This window comes from Oncorhynchus nerka, linkage group LG2, assembly GCF_034236695.1.
Source record: "Oncorhynchus nerka isolate Pitt River linkage group LG2, Oner_Uvic_2.0, whole genome shotgun sequence".
NCBI lineage: Eukaryota > Metazoa > Chordata > Actinopteri > Salmoniformes > Salmonidae > Oncorhynchus > Oncorhynchus nerka.
In genome coordinates this window covers 10,613,843-10,626,786 of record NC_088397.1, presented here as the reverse complement: position 1 = coordinate 10,626,786, position 12,944 = coordinate 10,613,843, and the positions used below count along the sequence as shown (strand labels likewise).

Here is a 12,944-nt window from a genome sequence, read left to right as displayed (position 1 = left end):
TCACATACACATGGTTAGCAGATGTTAATGCGAGTGTAGCGAAATGCTTGTGCTTCTAGTTCCGACAATGCAGTAATAACCAACGAGTAATCTAACTAACAATTCCAAAACTACTACTTTATACACACAAGTGTAAAGGGATAAAGAATATGTACATAAAGATATGTGAACGAGTGATGGTACAGAACGGCATAGGCAAGATGCAGTAGATGGTATCGAGTACAGTATATACATATGAGATGAGTATGTAAACAAAGTGGCATAGTTAAAGTGGCTAGTGATACATGTATTACATAAAGATGCAGTAGATGATATAGAGTACAGTATATACGTAGACATATGAGATGAATAATGTAGGGTATGTAAACATTATATTAAGTAGCATAGTTTAAAGTGGCTAGTGATATATTTTACATCAATTCCCATTATTAAAGTGGTTGTACTGTACAGTATGAAGAATGGTGGTGTTGACTATAATGATATCACACCTTACTGTACAGTATGAAGAATGGTGGTGTTATCACTATAATGATATCACACCTTACTGTACAGTATGAAGAATGGTGGTGGTATGACTATAATGATATCACACCTTACTGTACAGTATGAAGAATGGTGGTGTTATGACTATAAGGATATCACACTTACTGTACAGTATGAAGAATGGTGGTGTTATGACTATAAGGATATCACATCTTACTGTACAGTATGAAGAATGGTGGTGTTATGACTATAATGATATCACACCTTACTGTACAGTATGAAGAATGGTGGTGTTGACTATAATGATATCACACCTTACTGTACAGTATGAAGAATGGTGGTGTTATCACTATAATGATATCACACCTTACTGTACAGTATGAAGAATGGTGGTGGTATGACTATAATGATATCACACCTTACTGTACAGTATGAAGAATGGTGGTGTTATGACTATAAGGATATCACACTTACTGTACAGTATGAAGAATGGTGGTGTTATGACTATAAGGATATCACACCTTACTGTACAGTATGAAGAATGGTGGTGTTATGACTATAATGATATCACACCTTACTGTACAGTATGAAGAATGGTGGTGTTATGACTATAATGATATCACACCTTACTGTACAGTAGGAAGAATGGTGGTGTTATCACTATAAGGATATCACACCTTACTGTACCGGTTGAAGAATGGTGGTGTTATCACTATAAGGATATCACACCTTACTGTACAGTAGGAAGAATGGTGGTGTTATCACTATAAGGATATCACACCTTACTGTACAGTATGAAGAATGGTGGTGTTATGACTATAATGATATCACACCTTACTGTACAGTATGAAGAATGGTGGTGTTACCACTATAATGATATCACACCTTACTGTACAGTATGAAAAATGGTGGTGTTATCACTATAAGGATATCACACCTTACTGTACAGTATGAAGAATGGTGGTGTTATGACTATAATGATATCACACCTTACTGTACAGTATGAAGAATGGTGGTGTTATGACTATAATGATATCACACCTTACTGTACAGTATGAAGAATGGTGGTGTTATGACTATAATGATATCACACCTTACTGTACAGTATGAAAAATGGTGGTGTTATCACTATAATGAAATCACACCTTACTGTACAGTATGAAGAATGGTGGTGTTATCACTATAATGATATCACACCTTACTGTACAGTATGAAGAATGGTGGTGTTATGACTATAATGATATCACACCTTACTGTACAGTATGAAGAATGGTGGTGTTATCACTATAAGGATATCACACCTTACTGTACAGTATGAAGAATGGTGGTGTTATCACTATACGGATATCACACCTTACTGTACAGTATGAAGAATGGTGGTGTTATCACTATAATGATATCACACCTTACTGTACAGTATGAAGAATGGTGGTGTTATGACTATAATGATATCACACCTTACTGTACAGTATGAAGAATGGTGGTGTTATGACTATAAGGATATCACACCTTACTGTACAGTATGAAGAATGGTGGTGTTATGACTATAAGGATATCACACCTTACTGTACAGTATGAAGAATGGTGGTGTTATGACTATAAGGATATCACACCTTACTGTACAGTATGAAGAATGGTGGTGTTATGACTATAAGGATATACTGTACAGTATGAAGAATGGTGGTGTTATGACTATAAGGATATCACACCTTACTGTACAGTATGAAGAATGGTGGTGTTATGACTATAAGGATATCACACCTTACTGTACAGTATGAAGAATGGTGGTGTTATGACTATAAGGATATCACACCTTACTGTACAGTATGAAGAATGGTGGTGTTATGACTATAAGGATATCACACCTTACTGTACAGTATGAAGAATGGTGGTGTTATGACTATAAGGATATCACACCTTACTGTACAGTATGAAGAATGGTGGTGTTATGACTATAAGGATATCACACCTTACTGTACAGTATGAAGAATGGTGGTGTTATGACTATAAGGATATCACACCTTACTGTACAGTATGAAGAATGGTGGTGTTATGACTATAAGGATATCACACCTTACTGTACAGTATGAAGAATGGTGGTGTTATGACTATAATGATATCACACCTTACTGTACAGTATGAAGAATGGTGGTGTTATGACTATAATGATATCACACCTTACTGTACAGTATGAAGAATGGTGGTGTTATCACTATAAGGATATCACACCTTACTGTACAGTAGGAAGAATGGTGGTGTTATCACTATAAGGATATCACACCTTACTGTACAGTATGAAGAATGGTGGTGTTATGACTATAATGATATCACACCTTACTGTACAGTATGAAGAATGGTGGTGTTACCACTATAATGATATCACACCTTACTGTACAGTATGAAAAATGGTGGTGTTATCACTATAAGGATATCACACCTTACTGTACAGTATGAAGAATGGTGGTGTTATCACTATAAGGATATCACACCTTACTGTACAGTATGAAGAATGGTGGTGTTATGACTATAATGACTACTGATATATAAGGTTTCTTACACTCCTGTAGCTTCCATAGGTTGCACATCCTGTCCACCTCTAACAGCCAATGCCATGACACCTCACCATACATACACAGTGTTATGACTACTGATATATGGGGTTTAATACATATTAGCATATCATTATTTAATATGTACATTCATTTATAATATATGCCATTTAGCAGGTGCTTTTGTTCATTCAGTATCAGCCGAACAGCATTTGCCAGTCATTCACTCATGAATAACACCATACTTAATCTGCCATGTCATTACCCCCTGTTTATACTGTACAGATGCAGTCAGATATATTGGCACCAATGCATGATATATTGGCACCCTTGCATGACTCACCTTTTCTTCTCAAATACGGGGGGGGGGGGGGGATTCTAACTGAAATTGAAAAAAAATGATTGGCCTAGACTAAATTATTCAAAATTGTAATTAACTTGGTTGGAGGCAATGATTCTCATTTACTGTGTCATTTATCTCACCTGTGGTAAGTTGCAGGTGCCTGCAGGGTAAAAATAGCAATTGAACAAGTTTTGAAAAGAAAAAACAGCTCATTCTACTCAGTTGCACTCCTTTTGTAAAGTGCAATGTGTCAACATTTGGCTACATCTGTAAGTAACCAATCCAGCTGAGGCTTCCTGTAATTACATTTGACCTCTCCCATTGGATGGATCCCTGCTAGCTCCTTGTGAACACTGCCCTCTGCCTCTCCCGGTGCTAAAACTCATTTCCTCTGGTTCCGGCTGCAGACTGGAGCCAGTACAATGGCAGTCTGGGATGGTGTTGCAGTGCCAGCAGAGGTTTTCTGTGCGATCCATCACTCTCACCTGTCAGAGGGGAGGAGGGAGGAGGAGAACAGGAAATAAATACAGTCAGGGAAAAAGAGAGAGGGAGAGAGAGGGTTGTCGTTGTGGGAAAGATAGTGAACTGACCACCTCCCTAACTGACTGGACATAGATGGATGTTAATGTGAAAGGCATCCCATTACTACAATAGATTAAGTAGTTGTCATGGTGATTGCATGTGTCCTACCCCTAGCTTTTACCACATATTTTACATATCATCCTGTGTATTAACTGTGTAATAACCATCGGCATACCACCCTGTATCCCATGTCTCTGAAGCTAAGATCCCAGTGCGCCAGGGCAGTGATTGGGGACATTGCCATGTGTAGGGTGCCGTTTTTCAGATGGGATGTTAAACGGGTGTCCTGATTCTCTGTAGTCATTAAAGATCCCATGGCACTTATCATAAGAGTTGGGTTGTTAACCCCGGTGTCCTGGCTAAAATATCCAATCTGGCCCTCATGGCGACCTAATCATCCTCTTAGCCACTCCCTTCCAACCCTATGTCAGGAACCACCTAGCCTAGCCACTCCCTTCCAACCGCATGTCAGGAACCACCTAGCCTAGCCACTCCCTTCCAACCCCATGTCAGGAACCACCTAGCCTAGCCACTCCCTTCCAACCCCATGTCAGGAACCACCTAGCCTAGCCACTCCCTTCCAAACCCATGTCAGGAATCACCTAGCCTAGCCACTCCCTTCCAACCCTATGTCAGGAACCACCTAGCCTAGCCACTCCCTTCCAACCCCATGTCAGGAACCACCTAGCCTAGCCACTCCCTTCCAACCCCATGTCAGGAACCACCTAGCCTAGCCACTCCCTTCCAACCCCATGTCAGGAACTACCTAGCCTAGCCACTCCCTTCCAACCCCATGTCAGGAACTACCTATCCTAGCCACTCACAACCCCATAAACCCAGTGTGCCCCCAGATTACGTTTTCTCTCATTATACTCTGTGTTCTGAATGGCATCTGCATGTGGAGACATGTTGGCTCTACAGACCAGGGTTACCGACCGCATGTGGAGACATTTTGGCTCTACAGACCAGGGTTACCGACTGCGTGTGGAGACATTTTGGCTCTACAGACCAGGGTTACCGACCGCATGTGGAGACATTTTGGCTCTACAGACCAGGGTTACCGACTGCGTGTGGAGACATTTTGGCTCTACAGACCAAGGTTACGGACCGCATGTGGCGACATTTTGGCTCTACAGACCAGGGTTACGGACCGCATGTGGCGACATTTTGGCTCTACAGACCAGGGTTACGGACCGCATGTGGCGACATTTTGGCTCTACAGACCAGGGTTACGGACTGCGTGTGGAGACATTTTGGCTCTACAGACCAGGGTTACCGACCGCATGTGGAGACATTTTCGCTCTACAGACCAGGGTTACCGACTGCGTGTAGAGACATTTCAGCTCTACAGACCATAGTTACGAGCTGCGTATGGAGACATTTCAGCTCTACAGACCAGGGTTACCGACTGCGTGTGGAGACATTTCAGCTCTACAGACCATAGTTACGAGCTGCGTATGGAGACATTTAGGCTCTACAGACCAGGGTTACCGACTGCGTGTGGAGACATTTTGGCTCTACAGACCAGGGTTACCGACTGCGTATGGAGACATTTTGGCTCTACAGACCAGGGTTACCGACTGCGTGTGGAGACATTTCAGCTCTACAGACCATAGTTACGAGCTGCGTATGGAGACATTTAGGCTCTACAGACCAGGGTTACCGACTGCGTGTGGAGACATTTTGGCTCTACAGACCAGGGTTACCGACTGCGTGTGGAGACATTTTGGCTCTACAGACCATAGTTACGAGCTGTGTATGGAGACATTTAGGCTCTACAGACCAGGGTTACTGACTGCGTGTGGAGACATTTAGGCTCTACAGACCAGGGTTACTGACTGCGTGTGGAGACATTTAGGCTCTACAGACCAGGGTTACTGACTGCGTATGGAGACATTTTGGCTCTACAGACCAGGGTTACTGACTGCGTGTGGAGACATTTAAGCTCTACAGACCAGGGTTACCGACTGCGTGTGGAGACATTTAGGCTCTACAGACCATAGTTACGAGCTGCGTATGGAGACATTTAGGCTCTACAGACCAGGGTTACTGACTGCGTGTGGAGATATTTAGGCTCTACAGACCATAGTTACGAGCTGCGTATGGAGACATTTAGGCTCTACAGACCAGGGTTAATGACTGCGTGTGGAGATATTTAGGCTCTACAGACCATAGTTACGAGCTGCGTATGGAGACATTTAGGCTCTACAGACCAGGGTTACTGACTGCGTGTGGAGATATTTAGGCTCTACAGACCATAGTTACGAGCTGCGTATGGAGACATTTAGGCTCTACAGACCAGGGTTACTGACTGCGTGTGGAGATATTTAGGCTCTACAGACCATAGTTACGAGCTGCGTATGGAGACATTTAGGCTCTACAGACCAGGGTTACTGACTGCGTGTGGAGACATTTAGGCTCTACAGACCAGAGTTACGAGCTGCGTATGGAGACATTTCAGCTCTACAGACCAGGGTTACCGACTGCGTGTGGAGACATTTCAGCTCTACAGACCATAGTTACGAGCTGCGTATGGAGACATTTAGGCTCTACAGACCAGGGTTACCGACTGCGTGTGGAGACATTTTGGCTCTACAGACCAGGGTTACCGACTGCGTATGGAGACATTTTGGCTCTACAGACCAGGGTTACCATTTGTGGAGACATTTCAGCTCTACAGACCAGGGTTACTGAGCTGCGTATGGAGACATTTAGGCTCTACAGACCAGGGTTACTGACTGCGTGTGGAGACATTTTGGCTCTACAGACCAGGGTTACCGACTGCGTGTGGAGACATTTAGGCTCTACAGACCATAGTTACGAGCTGTGTGTATGGAGACATTTAGGCTCTACAGACCAGGGTTACTGACTGCGTGTGGAGACATTTAGGCTCTACAGACCAGGGTTACTGACTGCGTATGGAGACATTTAGGCTCTACAGACCAGGGTTACTGACTGCGTATGGAGACATTTTGGCTCTACAGACCAGGGTTACTGACTGCGTGTGGAGACATTTAGCTCTACAGACCAGGGTTGACTTGGAGACATTTAGGCTCTACACCAGGGACCACTGCGTGTGGAGATATTTAGGCTCTACAGACCTACGAGCGTATGGAGACATTTAGGCTCTACAGACCAGGGTTACTGACTGCGTGTGGAGATATTTAGGCTCTACAGACCATAGTTACGAGCTGCGTATGGAGACATTTAGGCTCTACAGACCAGGGTTACTGACTGCGTTGGAGATATTTAGGCTCTACAGACCATTTAGGCTCTACAGACCAGGGTTACTGACTGCGTGTGGAGAGCTCTACAGACCGTTAGCTGGAGAGACATTTAGGCTCTACAGACCAGGGTTACTGACTGCGTGTGGAGATATTTAGGCTCTACAGACCATAGTTACGAGCTGCGTATGGAGACATTTAGGCTCTACAGACCAGGGTTACTGACTGCGTGTGGAGATATTTAGGCTCTACAGACCGTATGGAGACATTTAGGCTCTACAGACCAGGGTTACTGACTGCGTATGGAGACATTTAGGCTCTACAGACCATAGTTACGAGCTGCGTATGGAGACATTTAGGCTCTACAGACCAGGGTTACTGACTGCGTATGGAGACATTTAGGCTCTACAGACCAGGGTTACTGACTGCGTATGGAGACATTTAGGCTCTTTAGTTACTGAGCTGCGTATGGAGACATTTAGGCTCTACAGACCAGGGTTACTGACTGCGTATGGAGACATTTATGGAGACATTGGAGGCTCTACAGACCAGGGTTACTGACTGCGTATGGAGACATTTAGCTCTACAGACCTCTACAGACGTATGGAGACAGGGCTCTACAGACCAGGGTTGACTGCGTATGGAGACATTTAGGCTCTACAGACCATAGTTTACGAGCTGTGGAGTTGTTTAGTTTAATTGTTCTGAGAGAAAATGTTACAGACCATCGAGCTGTGGGTTGTTCCCTGAGAGAAAATGTTTCCTTCCCTCCCCTGTGATAAATAATCACAGTAATACACTTGGCAAACGGTGATATTAGCAGCTTGACTTGCAGCCACACAGGGAAATACTGTATTATATGCATAATGGATGAGAGCCCTCTCTTACTAGCAGCTTGCTTAGTGTAGTAGCTATAATCCTATAATCTATGGTAGTTATTGGCCAAGTGGGTTTAGCTAGTGTGAGGAGAGTAGAATGGGGAAATGGTTAACTGGGTGAGAGTAGAATGAGGAAGTGGTTAAATGGGTGAGAATAGAATGAGGAAGTGGTTAACTGTAAGGAGAGTAGAATGAGGAAGTGGTTAACTGTAAGGAGAGTAGAATGAGGAAGTGGTTAACTGTGAGGAGAGTAGAATGAGGAAGTGGTTAACTGTAAGGAGAGTAGAATGAGGAAGTGGTTAACTGTGAGGAGAGTAGAATGAGGAAGTGGTTAACTGTGAGGAGAGTAGAATGAGGAAGTGGTTAACTGTAAGGAGAGTAGAATGAGGAAGTGGTTAACTGTGAGGAGAGTAGAATGAGGAAGTGGTTAACTGTAAGGAGAGTAGAATGAGGAAGTGGTAAACTGTGAGGAGAGTAGAATGAGGAAGTGGTTAACTGTAAGGAGAGTAGAATGAGGAAGTGGTTAACTGTGAGGAGAGTAGAATGAGGAAGTGGTTAACTGTAAGGAGAGTAGAATGAGGAAGTGGTAAACTGTGAGGAGAGTAGAATGAGGAAGTGGTTAACTGTAAGGAGAGTAGAATGAGGAAGTGGTTAACTGTGAGGAGAGTAGAATGAGGAAATGGTTAACTGTGAGGAGAGTAGAATGAGGAAGTGGTTAACTGAGGAGAGTAGAATGAGAAATGGTTAACTGTGAGAATGAGAAGTGGTTAATGAGAGTAGAATGAGGAAGGGTTAACTGTGAGGAGAGTAGAATTAGGAAGTGGTTAACTGGGTGAGAGTAGAATTGTGAAGTGGTTAACTGGGGTGAAGCGGGATGGAGGCAGGGGTTGGGGGAAAGAGGTAGAGGCTGGGATTGGTGGGAAAAGGGGTAGAGGCTGGGGTTGGGGGAAAGAGGGGTAGAGGCTGGGGTTGGGGGAAGAGGAGTAGAGGCTGGGGTTGGGGGAAAGAGGTAGAGGCTGGGATTGGTGGGAAAAGGAGCCCGGGGTTGGGGGAAGAGGAGTGGAGGCTGGGGTTGGGGGAAAGAGGGGTAGAGGCTGGGGTTGGGGGAAGAGGAGTAGAGGCTGGGGTTGGGGGAAAGAGGTGGAGGCTGGGATTGGTGGGAAAAGGAGCCCGGGGTTGGGGAGAAGAGGAGTGGAGGCTGGGGTTGGGGGGGTGGAGTGGAGTGGAGTGGAGGCTGGGGTTGGGTGGGAAGTTTTCTACAATAATGTAGGGGCTTTATTGGGGTTTTCCTCCCAGGATATATACACTAACACAACAGCACACACACACACACACACACACACACACACACTATGACCATACCCCTGCCCCCTTCCCATCCCTCTTAGACAACCATTATTTAGTGTAGTCTGTAGCCGCCAGCCCGTCAGCAGGGTGATCAACACAGTGGTTGTTAGATAGTCTCTCCCCTGCTGCCTGCTAAACTGATATTACTGCTGATTATCAGGAACTGATCTGTCAACTGTTTATTGCAGGGGAGTGTTTTGTTGGTCGCGCTCCCTATACAGAATACCAATAAGTCCTAGGTAGGCTGGTGTTAGTGCAGTTATATTCCATTCATCAGATTGTAGATGGCTTACTAGACTTTACCGTCATACTAAAGTTCACCGTGAAACGCTTCCACAATGTTGACACACTATCTCTTCTGCTCCATAATGTAAGGCAGACAGACTCTGGATGGCTTTATGTAGGGAAATACTGAGATATTGATTACTGGTGATTTATAGATGGAGATGTTGATTGCTGGTGATTGATAGATGGAGATGTTGATTACTGGTGATATATGGTGATATTGATTACTGGTGATATTGATTACTGGTGATTGATATATGGTGATATTGATTACTGGTGATATATGGTGATATTGATTACTGGTCATTGATAGATGGAGATGTTGATTGCTGGTGATTGATAGATGGAGATGTTGATTGCTGGTGATTGATAGATGGAGATGTTGATTGCTGGTGATTGATAGATGGAGATGTTGATTACTGGTGATCGATAGATGTACATTTTGATTACTGGTGATATATGGTGATATTGATTACTGGTGATTGATAGATGGAGATGTTGATTGCTGGTGATTGATAGATGGAGATGTTGATTGCTGGTGATTGATAGATGGAGATGTTGATTACTGGTGATTGATAGATGGAGATGTTGATTACTGGTGATTGATAGATGGAGATGTTGATTACTGGTGATTGATAGATGGAGATGTTGATTGCTGGTGATTGATAGATGGAGATGTTGATTACTGGTGATTTATAGATGGAGATGTTGATTGCTGGTGATTGATAGATGGAGATGTTGATGTGATTGATGTTGATTACTGGTGATTGATAGATGGAGATGTTGATTACTGGTGATTGATAGATGGAGATGATGATTGACTGGTGATTGATAGATGGAGATGTTGATTACTGGTGATTGATAGATGGAGATGTTGATTGCTGGTGATTGATAGATGGAGATGTTGATTACTGGTGATTTAGATAGATGGATGGATGTTGATTGCTGGTGATTGATAGATGGAGATGTTGATTACTGGTGATTGATAGATGATATTGATTACTGGTGATTGATATATTGATTGATTACTGTGATATTGATTACTGGTCATTGATAGATGGAGATGTTGATTGCTGGTGATTGATAGATGGAGATGTTGATTACTGGTGATTGATAGATGGAGATGTTGATTACTGGTGATTGATAGATGGAGATGTTGATTGCTGGTGATTGATAGATGGAGATGTTGATTACTGGTGATTGATAGATGGAGATGTTGATTGCTGGTAATTGATAGATGGAGATGTTGATTGCTGGTGATCGATAGATGTACATATTGATTACTGGTGATTGATAGATGGAGATGTTGATTACTGGTGATTGATAGATGGAGATGTTGATTACTGGTGATTGATAGATGGAGATGTTGATTGCTGGTGATCGATAGATGTACATATTGATTACTGGCGATATATGGTGATATTGATTACTGGTGATTGATAGATGGAGATGTTGATTACTGGTGATCGATAGATGGAGATGTTGATTACTGGTGATTGATAGATGTACATATTGATTACTGGCGATATATGGTGATATTGATTACTGGTGCAGCTTGGGAGTGGCTTTCTTTATACTATCCCCTTCTCCTGTCACATCATCTCTTTCTCCCTCCTTTCCTCTCCTCTCACCTTCCTTCTCTCCATCCCTCTCTTGTGTACCCCCAGAGTGACACCTTGCCTGGTAGACTGGGGGCTGTCGTGTGATAAACTGTTTCTAGAGTGGGGTCACTCAGTGGGAGATGAGGCGAGGGTTTGAGGGACAGTTAGGGGGTCTGGGGGGGCTTATTAAACCCCCCCCTGCTTAGCAATGTATTGTTGCTGTAGAGAGAGGCTCTCTGAACCTGGAGAAAAGAGCCTTCACTGGACTGGAAGCCCAAACTAACCCATCCCTGTTCTGACTCTGGTCTCACAGCGAAACGTTTATACTCCCAACCCCATCAAATCTCTCTCTCATACACACACACACACACACACACACACACACACACACACACACACACACACACACACTATGACCATACCCCTGCCCCCTTCCCATCCCTCTTAGACAACCATTATTTAGTGTAGTCTGTAGCCGCCAGCCCGTCAGCAGGGTGATCAACACAGTGGTTGTTAGATAGTCTCTCCCCTGCTGCCTGCTAAACTGATATTACTGCTGATTATCAGGAACTGATCTGTCAACTGTTTATTGCAGGGGAGTGTTTTGTTGGTCGCGCTCCCTATACAGAATACCAATACGTCCTAGGTAGGCTGCTGTTAGTGCAGTTATATTCCATTCATCAGATTGTAGATGGCTTAGTCCCAAATGCCACCCTATTCCCTATATAGTGCACTACTTTTGACGAGGGCCCATTGGTAGTAGTGTAATATATAGGGAATAGGGTGGTATTTGGGACTGACCCGTTGTCTTCACAAAGTCTTCATAAGCACTACATAGGTCATAAGAAAAGTCATACTAGACTTTACCGTGAAACGCTTCCACAATGTTGACACACTATCTCTTCCGCTCCATAATTCAAGGCAGACAGACACACTGGCCTCTTGCTCTGTACATCAGCCTACTGGGTGCTCTGGGTCAACAGGACCTGTTGTCTCTGCTCCATCTGGGCCTCATGGAGCCACATAAACAACCAGGAAGAGAAGGACCCCTCACAGAGTCCTACATAAAGAGGCTGTCCTCACCTGTGCCTGTCAGACAGGGTCCTACGGTAGAGAAGCTGTCCTCACCTGTGCCTGACAGACAGGGTCCTACGGTAGAAAGGCTGTCCTCACCTGTGCCTGTCAGACAGGGTCCTACGGTAGAGAGGCTGTCCTCACCTGTGCCTGTCAGACATGGTCCTACGGTAGAGAGGCTGTCCTAACCTGTGCCTGTCAGACAGGGTCCTACGGTAAAAAGGCTGTCCTCACCTGTGCCTGTCAGACAGGGTCCTACGGTAGAGAGGCTGTCCTCACCTGTGCCTGTCAGACAGAGTCTTAACCTGTGCCTGTCAGACAGAGTCTTATGGTAGAGAGGCTGTCCTCACCTGTGCCTGTCAGACAGAGTCTTATGGTAGAGAGGCTGTCCTCACCTGTGCCTGTCAGACAGGGTCCTACGGTAGAGAGGCTGTCCTCACCTGTGCCTGTCAGACAGAGTCTTATGGTAGAGAGGCTGTCCTCACCTGTGCCTGTCAGACAGAGTCTTATGGTAGAGAGGCTGTCCTCACCTGTGCCTGTCAGACAGAGTCTTATGGTAGAGAGGCTGCCCATTGACT

At 44.2% G+C, this 12,944-nt stretch overlaps 1 pseudogene; it reads left to right on the top strand.

Annotated features, from left to right (window-relative positions):
- Window positions 1–12,944, top strand: part of LOC115117669 (semaphorin-5B-like) — an 81,080-nt pseudogene that overhangs the window by 43,722 nt on the left and 24,414 nt on the right.